Source organism: Vipera ursinii (assembly GCF_947247035.1).
Source record: "Vipera ursinii genome assembly, chromosome: Z".
In the NCBI taxonomy this organism is placed as follows: Eukaryota; Metazoa; Chordata; class Lepidosauria; order Squamata; family Viperidae; genus Vipera; species Vipera ursinii.
The window spans coordinates 23,011,313-23,022,415 of record NC_139517.1 but is presented as its reverse complement, the minus strand read 5'-3'; the positions used below and the strand labels follow the sequence as shown (position 1 = coordinate 23,022,415).

The 11,103-nt window shown below is 35.3% G+C and overlaps 1 pseudogene across 1 annotated transcript; it reads right to left on the bottom strand.

Annotated features, from left to right (window-relative positions):
* Window positions 1–7,664: 7,664 nt before the first annotated feature.
* On the bottom strand, window positions 7,665–8,560 carry LOC310649171 (olfactory receptor 14A16-like; annotated as a pseudogene). The gene has a single exon. The product of its transcript is annotated as an olfactory receptor 14A16-like (transcript).
* Window positions 8,561–11,103: the final 2,543 nt, after the last annotated feature.

Genomic DNA, 11,103 nt, shown 5'->3' with positions numbered 1-11,103 from the left:
GAGGAAAGCATATTCATCCCAAGAGAAATAAAAGCTAAGTAGGACCTCTTCATATTCTAATCAAAATTCTCCAGTTAACATTTCTTTATCTTAAAAATTTGCAAAGGTTTCAAATGTAAGAACAGTTTGATATGGGAACCATATCTGTCAAAGATACTCTAATTTGGGTTCTCTAAGATACTCTATTGAATTCAATATCCTAAATAACCTCTTCCAACTCTTATACTATATTATAGTTTTGTGAATCTTGGTTGCCAGTAATATTTTTCATATACTGAATTACTGTTAGTTTATTTTTCATTGTTTTCTGTTTTTAATGTAAGCTGGTCAGTCACAGATTTTAATCTATATGTTTAACTAAACCACTACCACCTTTAAACATTCCAAATTAATAGGGAACATTAATAATAATTAATAATTTCTAAATATGAAATGAAATAAGACAAAATCTGAACTTATCAACATCAGCATCTTTTCAACAATATATGTATTTATACATTTGTAATCCAAAAATGTACAAATGAACCTAAAAATGACTTTTAGTATGCTAATTTACTTACTAGTGATTAGTTCATCAATTTTATTTCAATATTAAAGATAGGTTTCTAAATTTCTGCTTACTGTAGTTATCTCCATCATTAATCATCAGTATGTTTGAAAAGTATTTGCATGTCTAATGTATACTGCATTTGTTATTTAGGATACAATAACCAACCATAGATATATTTTTTTTCCTGATTTATAATAATCTAACTTTTAGACCCAAATGACTAAAATAAATTTCTCCTTTTTGTCTTCATTTGTATATTCTGTGATAGAAGAACAGTAAGTTACATATCATTTCAGAGTACTCTTTTCTCAGTGTAAAAATTATAGTACAAACATTTAATGTAGATTTAAATAAATGCCAGTTAATCTCATATAGGAATTGCTTTTTTAGTCAAATGGCAAATATACTCACTATGCTATACTTAGTAGTTTTCTTTATTGTTTTTAGATTGGTAAACATTGGTTCTACAATAGATGCAATCAGATTATTGCTTAGATCTATCTTCAGGGGAGAAAGATTGATTTTATATTCAGCAATCTTATTAATCATTTTGTTTCCCTCAAGAGGCAATTAAATAATTTAAAATATGCAATCAAACTAGACAAAGTAAAAAAAATCAACCTGACTTCTTATAGATATAATTAGCCATTAAGAGCTGCTACATCTGAGAATATTCTAATATCAGTCATCCCATCGCATGATCTAATTGTCTTCAACTTACTAACAGAACTGGGATTCAAGTTCACCAAACTGCACTTTTCAACTGAAAATTCAAATCTAGATTAAGTCAGAAAACCAACCAAAAACATATCTTGGAATAGTTTCATTCATCTAGAATTTTATTTCATCTTTAGCTTTCTAAAGTGTTGATTGTTGAAAGCAAGTTAAAAGTGCAAAAAGTAAAGAAGGAAAATAATTATTTCCAATTTTCTATGGTACATGTATAGATAAAAAATGCATCAAACACTTACTCTGAAATTAACAATAGAGTACATTATTTCTATAATTCCAAATAATCATCAAATTAAAATTTCATATTTTTCAGTTTCTTAGAAATTGACATAACATCCAACTGGAAAACAATTTCAGTTGGATATTTTTGAGAAGATAAATTGATTTTGGAGAATAGTTTTACTATATTCAACCAGACAACAAATTGATAAGAGATGTTATTAAGAAGCAAATGAAGATATTTGATCTGGGATGGATCAGAGTTAATTGTGATGATTTTGGATAGATAAAAAGCTGTGGTAAATTGTTAACAGAGGGTTTTGAAACTTGAATTTTGCTGTTGTTCTACCTGTTAACTATCCTATTATTAATATAGTGGATAAATGACAGGTCAATAAATTGCAAATAGAGTTAGAAGTTAAAAAAATTGGGAATGCTTTGCAAGGGGAGGGGAAGTAATGTGGGAACGGCCAGAATTTGGTCTCCCAAGAATTTGGGTTTTCACCTTTCAGCCTTTCCGTGCCTTCCTAGTTGGGCCTCTCTGTAGCTTCAGTGCAGAGCACACTCTCCTGGCTGGGAGGGGGCCCTGGCATGTGGGAGGTTTGGGAAACGCTATGATAAAGACTTCACATACATCTTATGCTATCTTGTTTCTGTGTGATCTCATAAGCACCTGAGTATCCAATTATTTCTGTGTATCCTGTTTGTGTGAGACTGATGTAATCTTTGTAATATTAGAGGTGAATAAAAGTTCAGCGGGCAGTGTACTCTCCAGAGTTCTTTTGGAGACGAGGCTGCCCTGCTGGTTCAGGACAACTCTATCGACCCGGGTCTGAATTCCTTTCCCTTCGTCTTAATTCTTTTCCCTTCAAAGTAATATTGTTGCAATATATTTATTAGGATTCAATTAGGGAGGTTAATGCATGTCTGTGTTTTTAATGCACATTTTTAATGTTATATTTATTTTTTTCTTTCTGTTTTTGTAAATTATTATTATAATTTTTTCAGTCTGTATTTTAATTTTTTGAATAAAAAAAATGTTGCAAGGGAAACCACATTCAGAAGTGAGACTTCTGTGGAACGAATGGAAAACTGGCAGAGCTGACAACTGTGACAAAATGAAGACCCACGTGTAACCCTGCTCTTTAATTCTTCTCTGGACAAGGAGTGGAGTTGAAATCATCCTGGCAGTTCTTTGTCATGAGCAATTGTTATTGTCATAAGTTGCAACATTTAATAAAACTACTATAAAAGAGAAATTTCTCCTCAATTTTGCATTACAAAGTTCCTCAAGCATCTTAGGTGAGGTAGAATTTATAATATGCAATATTTTCTAATTGATCTGAATGGGAAGCCTCAGGGCTTTTTTTCTAAAAAAAAAAAAAGGTGCCAGAATTCTCATCTTGGCAGGTGCAGGAGGCAGGGGGCAGCGCTGCTGTGGTCACAGGTGCGAGGGGTGTTGGCGGGCTACCCCCCAGGGCAGGAGCCAGCACGGCTGGTGCTGTAGGAGCAGCGGGGCCCACTCTATATGGTGGGACTGCATGGGGCAGGCGGCGGAGATGGTGCAGACCAGGTGATGCAGGGCAGCCACTTAGGCACACAGGGCAAGGCGACATTGGCTGACATGGGTGAGCATCAGGAAGGAATGCACATGGACTCCGCAGAACCCACTTCCCACTCCTTATCCTCTCTTACTTACCTAGTTAAGATGGTGTAGTTGGGCAGCAGGGAGGGGTGCAAAGTACCTGCCTTCGCTGCAGACAACTTGCCTGTGCAACGTTTGTCAGCCAAGTCTTTTGGCACACTCAGCAGCAAGCCAATAGGCCAGGCATAGGCAACCTTAGCTTTTTTATGACTCATGGACTTCAACCCCCAGAAGATGTTACATAACATAACATCAACTGGAAGATGTTAAACTATCCTTCTGTTTCTTTCCTTCCCAGAAATTGTGCTAATGAGTCCACCTAAGCTCTGCTGATCAGCTTGTCCTGGATTGTTTTGCCGCAAAACGGAACAGTTTGCAAGTTGCAGTTGAGACATCTCATTTTAGATATATCACATATAATTGAAGATTGTAATTAGTTGCATGTGCACGTTCAACAAGTGTGATGTGTTTGTGCTAGCATTTCTAGGCCTCTTTCCAATCACATCCAGAAAAAATTGTAACAAACATTGGAGTTCTTAAGGCCATGTTTGATATTTCCCAGCAATCTGTTACTGGAAGGAAAAAGCAATCCCTGCTGCATTACTGATCCCAGAGAAGCATTTGCATGTATGCAGGTATCCTTAGGATGCCATAGTTATGGATGAGAAATATTGGTTGCAAAGTTGGCATTTCTGGATGTAATACAGATATTTTGGACTTATTTTTGTTTCTTTGCATTGATATTTTTAAAAAGGCATATGCTACTGATTACGCTTATGCACATATGTAACATCTTTTGCTAGGATACATGACCACTGCTTTTCCAGAATGTGAAAAGTGAAAGACTGTGACTAAACAAAATTTTAATGCACAGATAATATCACCAGAAATTATTTTAGCCTTTTTAATAAATGTTGTTATTGATGTTAAGCTCACCATGGAAAACATCATATATTGTTATGTATATACTAGGTTAATTAGTTAAAGACTGAAGTGCAACATAACTAGATTCTAAATAATCTATTTTTTAAAACACACAACAGCCCAAACAGTAAAAGTAAAGTCCAAATTAAGAATATTTCATTCTTAAGAATTGTTTAATTTAAAGTGGTTTAGTTGTAATAGATGGTTAGATTTAAAATGGTTTTCAAGAGTATGTACAAAAGATACTATTTTTTTCTAGCATCAGCTAAATTAGACATATTACATTGATAAAAATGTTTCTCATTTCTTTCCTGTTACCTTGATTTCATTGCAGAGATGTTAACATAGGAAATAGATTATTTTGTTATCTAATTTTACCTTCCAAAAGACAGAAGCAAATGAAAAATGTGAGGTTCTTTCCTGTTGGCTTTTTTGAATTAGCTGTTTTAGATTCTAAGTTTAGTTCCTAAAGAAGTAATCCTGTAAATAATTTTAACGTCCTCCTCTAGTGCAGGCTCTTTTATGATTCAAGTACTTCAACTCCCAGAATTCCTGAGCCAGCATGGCTCAGCTTGGAAACCTCTCCCTTTTCCCTCAGCATGGCTGGCTCAGGATCTCTGGGAGTTGAAGTCCACGAGTCATAAAGAAGGGCTAAGATTGCCTAGCCCTGCAATAGGCTTTCAGAGGGAGCTTTAAAAAAAAAAAAAAAGGTGACGGAACGCCGTTCTGAGTGTTCTATGAGAAAAAAAGCCCTGGGAAGCCTTAATGTTGGTAGGTATGAAACCAAGGAAAGTGAAAATGAAAGAAAATGCCAGAATGATTAGTATTAATAAAATTTTGTAAATAAATTCTATATAATTGGATAGATCCTAATTCAGTCATCCATGGTAAACCCGAATAGAAGCGAGAAAGAAATTTCAATAGAATTGATTTACAAAATGGATTTTTATGGGGCAGATCTTGTATTCCCTCCCCTGCCCCTTGGAATTGTCCTTATGATATGAGGAAAATAACAAAGAGAAAATTGAACACCATTCATATTTAATGTTTATAATTAAAGAATAAGAGAAAAGCACATTTACAGAAAATTGAAATTCCATACAGAGAGCTACAAAGTAACACTAGCTACTTCCCTTGATAAGCTTCTGACAATTAATTACATTCAAAATAGGATTGCTTTTTCATATCTAATGCTTGGCAAGCAAACAGTATACTATTCTAGAAAACGGAAGAAGAGCTAACTTGTTTAAGCAGGTTTTTTAACATTTTGGAAATGATTATGAAGAGAAAAACATTTATTTATTTTTCTCTCTGGTATGCAAAATTTCCTGTCATTCACTTTTCTGCTGAAATGGCACATTCTCATTTATAACTTTCATAACTGCATATAAAACTGCAGATATTTGCATCTTGTACTTTTTTCTACCCACTCTTTCAGTTGAAACTGAATTACCAAACCTAGAGAAATACATGTCAAAGAATGATTGTTCTATATTTTAGTATGAGATGGATACATTAGATCACTTTCCATAAATATTCACAACTCCTGAAATCCAGTGGCAATAGAAATGTAAGTCAGTAGCAGGCTGAGGCTGAAGGGGATCTCAGGATCTTCTGACATCTTCCATTATGCAGTTTTTCATTGTTTCCACTTTTCTGTCTTGCTGCTTGGAAGTTATGCTTGCGGAGGCTATCTTTAAAGTTCTTGTGTTTCCATTTCACTAACTACATGGAAATATTTCCTCAAACCTATCAGAGTAGTGGAGATGGCATATCCTGGAGAATGTGCATTCTAATGTTACAGACCCCAAATTCACACAGCACAGAAAAATTGCATCCCATTTCTCCATGACAGCTTATACAATCTATAAACTTGTGGAAAATAATTAGGATTCCACTACCCTAAAATATGTCCCTTAACTTAAATGTGCATTCTATCTATCCCACTATTTCTTGTCATTATAATCATAGTTGACTATAGGAAAAAATACATTTCAGGTCTCTGTACAGAATTTGGTCTGATTCCAAAAAGAGCTTTAGAGAACATAGGAGAGTGAACACAGCATTCTCTGAAATGCCTTAAAACAGTTGTGACATTCTACAGGTGTAGGTGAAAATTATAGAGGACAAATTTGCAATTCTAGGAAAAGCTACAGATGAAGATGGATGTAAAAGTTAATTGGGATGGTCTGAGGGTTCCTCTTCCATGCTGGAATGGAGATGGAAGATGTCAAATGCATTTCTATATATCTGTGATTCTATTTTATTCTAACACACTCTGAAGCACCTTTCTGAAAATAGTTATACTTGTAATTGCTAGACAAATTGAGCACCAATTTGGTGTAGTGGTTAAGTCATCAGGCCAGAAACTAGGAGACCATGAGTTTAACCCCTGTTTTAAGTACAAAGCTAGATGGGAGACTTTGGGCTACTCACTTTCACTCTGCTATAGGAAGGAGACAATTGAAATTTGAAAAATCTTGTGAGGAAAATTGCATAGACTTGTCCATACAATCTCCAAGAATCAGATATATCACACACAACTTCTGAAGGCAAGCTGTTCCACTGGTTAATTTTTCTCACCATTATGAAGTTTCTCCTTGGCTCACAGCTGCTTCTCTTCTTGATTAGTTTGAAATTAGCCTTTCCTTTCAAGGAAAATCAATAAAGGCTACACAACCCAGATTGGTGTAGTGGTTAAGGCATCAGGGTTAAACTGGGAGACCATGAGTTCAATTCCTATCTTAGCATAAAGCCAGATGAGTGACTTTGGGCTAGTTACTTTCTCTCTGCCATAGCAAGGAAGCAATAGCAAACCATTTCTGGTGTGGTGGAAACTTGCATGGAGTTTTCCATAGAGCAGGGGTGTCAAACTGCTGGCCCGCAGGCTGGATGTGTCATGCTGAAACTGCACCCACCTCATTAACGGCAATGGAAAAAAAAGTGATACATCATGACACACCATGTGACATTGCGAGTTTGACACCCCTGCCATAGAGTCTCCAAGAATCAAACATGATTGAAACAAAAATTAGATAGATAGATACAAATATAGATATAAAACTTCATGAAGATAAGGATATAACACAGAAATCAAATACAATCTTGCACTTTAAGGACTGCAATCAGAATAAGAGAATAACAGACCAACAGAGTTGCAAGGGACCATGGAGGTCTTCTAGTCCAACCCCTGCTCAATCAGGAGACCTTATAGCATTTCAGACAAATGGCTGTCTAGTCTCTTCTTAAAAGCTTCCAGTGATGGGGAGCCATGACTTCTGAAGGCAAGCTGTTCCTCTGATTAACTTTTCTCTGCCTTAGGAGGTTTTTTCCTTGGTTCACGGTTGTTCCTCTCTTTGATTAGTTTGAAATTAGCCTTGCCTTTCAAGCAGAATCAATAAAGGCTGCACATCCCAGCTTTCAAAGCATGGAGGAAAAACTGAGTTTCATTGACTAGCTACATACTCTAATGCACATGCAGTTAAAACAATTAAAATAGTGAAGTAAAATAACATAATTTTGATTCAGTACCATAAATCACTTGTTCACATTATGATTTTTTCAGTTAAGTGAATGTACTAAATTACCGTCACACTATGATTGATTCCTAGAAGTAATAGTAGATTTAAACGTATTACACAATGCAACTTGGATCTCCTTGTTCCTCATAGTATAAACAATGGGATTAATCAAAGAACAAACCACAGAGTATAATACAGTGATTGCTACTTCTACATTTGAAAGGGTGAAAGAAGGAGGTTTTAGTAAATTAACACTTGCAGTGCTGACAAACAAGGAGACAACAATAAGATGTGGAATGCAAGTTGAAAAGACCTTATTTTGTCTTTGCAAAGTAGGTATTCTAAACACAGATTTGAAAATCTGCACATATGAAACAATTATGAAACCAAAACAAGGAAAGCCAATACCAGCTATACTAAATAGGATAAATCCAACTTCAATGAGATATGAATTGTCACAGGATATTTTCAGAAGAAATCATTGAGCACATTGGAACAAAAGTTGATTGCAAAGGTGCCACAGGTGCGCAAGGTTGAATAAAGAAGAGATCCTATCCATGCAATGGCTGCCAACTGAAAACATGTCTTCCTGCCCATTGTGATTTCATAGTGCAATGGGTCACAGATAGCAATGTATCTATCATATGCCATTCCTGTGAGAAGGAAGAAATCTGACATCGCAAAGAACAATAAAGAAAATACTTGTGCGACGCACCCAGAGTATGAGATCTCTCTGCTGCTCAAGAAAGCATTTATCATGGCTTTTGGAATAGTTACAGAAATAGAGCCAAGGTCTGTAACAGATAAATTCACTAAGAAAAAGTACATGGGTGTATGGAATGGAGGATGTATGGACACTGCTAATATGATGAGGATATTTGATATGAAGGATACTGTATAGATCACTAAATACAAAATGAAGTATACCATATGAAGAATAAAAGTAGAGACGTCACTTGCATTAAGCATTTTTTCTGGGGTATGTGTATTGCATTGCTGTGGAAACAATAAAAATAATTTCAACTGATCAGATAGTAATTATGAACAACACTAATATTAATGAAAGTTGCAAAAAAATCAGAAAAAAACAGACGGATTTTCCTTTTCTCATACCTAAGACATAGAACAAAAATATGGTTTAAAATTTTCACATGTTTATAGGGCTTTTGTAAGAAATTACCAACAATCAATCTCAGTTTGGAGAATATAATGTGTTACTATGTTAACATTATAACGATAATTTCAATCAACTGTTTAATGATAATTTTAACACATTTCTGTTGTAAAATACATTACAATGTACTGCAACATTTTTCCTTCTTTCAATTTAGTAGGATTTAACAGCATGTTTTCCAAATGTGGGAGCAATTTTATACACAAATATTTCCATTATGCTAGATTTTTTATCATATTTTTTTACTGAAATGGATCTCAGAACCTATTATATTCACCTGTCTAAAAGTTTCTATTTTTATTTCACTGTTTCCATTTTTCTCTCTTTCTGCTTATTGTGTTTGAAGGGTTCTTCTTCAGAGTTCATGTGAAAGCATTTGACTAACTACATACAAACTCTCTCAAATCATACCTCTTTCATAAGAGTTGTTGCTGTAGTTTATCTAAGAGAACGTACATTCCAATGTAACAGGCCCAAATTATATGCAGCTCAAAATATTTGAATCCCATTTATCCATAACAATATAATATCTCTATACCTGTTGAAGATAATTAGAATCCCATGCCATAAAATATAAAATTTAAATCCACATTCAATTCACCCCACTATTTCTTATCATTGTAATCATAGTTAACAGCAGGGAAAACTAGAAATCTAAATTGTATATCTTTAAATATACTAGGTCTGTGTAGTGGCTTTCACCTGATTCCAAACAGTTCTTCAGCACACAACAGAATGAACACAGCATCTTCTGAAACTCTTTAAAACAACTGTGTCATCCTTAATCTGAAGGTAAAAACTACAGATGACTCATATGCAATACAGGAAGAAGCTGCAGCTATGCAAAAAAGAGTTTGATGTAACTGTCTTTTGGGATGATCTGAGGACTCCTCCATTGTGAAAGGTTTGAGCTGGAAGACATCCAATGTCACTTCTACTTCCAGGATCCAATTTGGGATCCTGGTACACATATATTTGCCTGTGTTCACTTCTAAGTCTACAAATCTACAGTCCTATATTTTCAAAATATATTTATTTGCATTTACCAGAAAGGTTGAGAACAGTTTAATGTAATGGTTAAGGCCTCAGATTAGAAACTGGAAGAGCACCAGTTAAAGTCCTGCCTTAGCAATAAAGCCAATTGTATGACCCTTGGGGTACTCACTTTCACTCAGTCTTAGGAAAGAGGCAATGGCAAACCACTTCTTAAAAACTTTGCAATGAATACTGCAAGCACATATCCATTCACTCTTTGACAACAAGTTATAACTGTATAAAAACATCAGACAGGTTGAGATACATATAGAACTACATAATTATCAGGATATGATATCTATGCAAAAGGGCAGATTCTGCTTTAGTATTTTATTTCAAGCACCGGAATCAATGTATGTAGAGATTTTCAGTTATCAAGGTAATAGTTGGCACAAAGTTGTTTTTTTTTCTTCAAAAGGCAATTTTCCCCTGCTGAGGAAGAGGAGGAGGAGGAGTAGTTTTGTTTCTTATCCAAAGAGGTTTCATAGTTCAGATGGCAAAGGGTGTGAAAGGATAGGTACTTACAGTTGAAACTGGATAGTGGGAGATGGGGGGGATGGAAGAATAAGTTCTGATAGCATGATGATGGAAGGATTTTATTTGGACTTGAGGGAAGTCAGCTCCCCAGACAAGGAAATATTAAAAGGTCAGGAAAATATATTTCCTAAAAAAGATATTGAAGAACCAGAAAAGCATGTCCAGTTTGCTTAATAGCCCTAGCTCTCCCTCCCCCAAGTTCTATAGACATGCAAATGTAAGCCATAAAGAAGATTGGAGCTAGAAGCTTACGAAGACAAAGGCTTAACATCTACATAATCCAGCCCCAGGGAAGCAGGGGCTGGTACATACCCACAACCATCAAGAATCCTTGAAGGACACACTTGGACTCAGGTCAGGATATGTGACACAGGAAATAGCCTCAAACAGGAAGAGGAAATAACTCCAAACAATAGTATCCAGGGGGTATAAAAACCCACTACCCACATGTGCTCAGTCCTTTTTCTGCCAGCCATCTTCCTGTCTGGTTCTCCTTTCCAATAAACTACAACCTTCTTCCCAAACCATTTGCCATGTTTATTCCCTGCTTGGATGAACCATGATGAAGACTTTTCTTCCTACAGACTGTACAGTGTATATTAACAAAGACTGAAACCTTAACATTGAAGTTTACAGAAATCACAAACACAGAGATCAGTATTTATATCTTGATTCTCACCACCCACTGGAACACAAAATGGGAGAGATGAGAACCCTATGCCACCTAGCTGAGAGTTTACTTACCAGTAAAGAGGGAAAAGAAAAA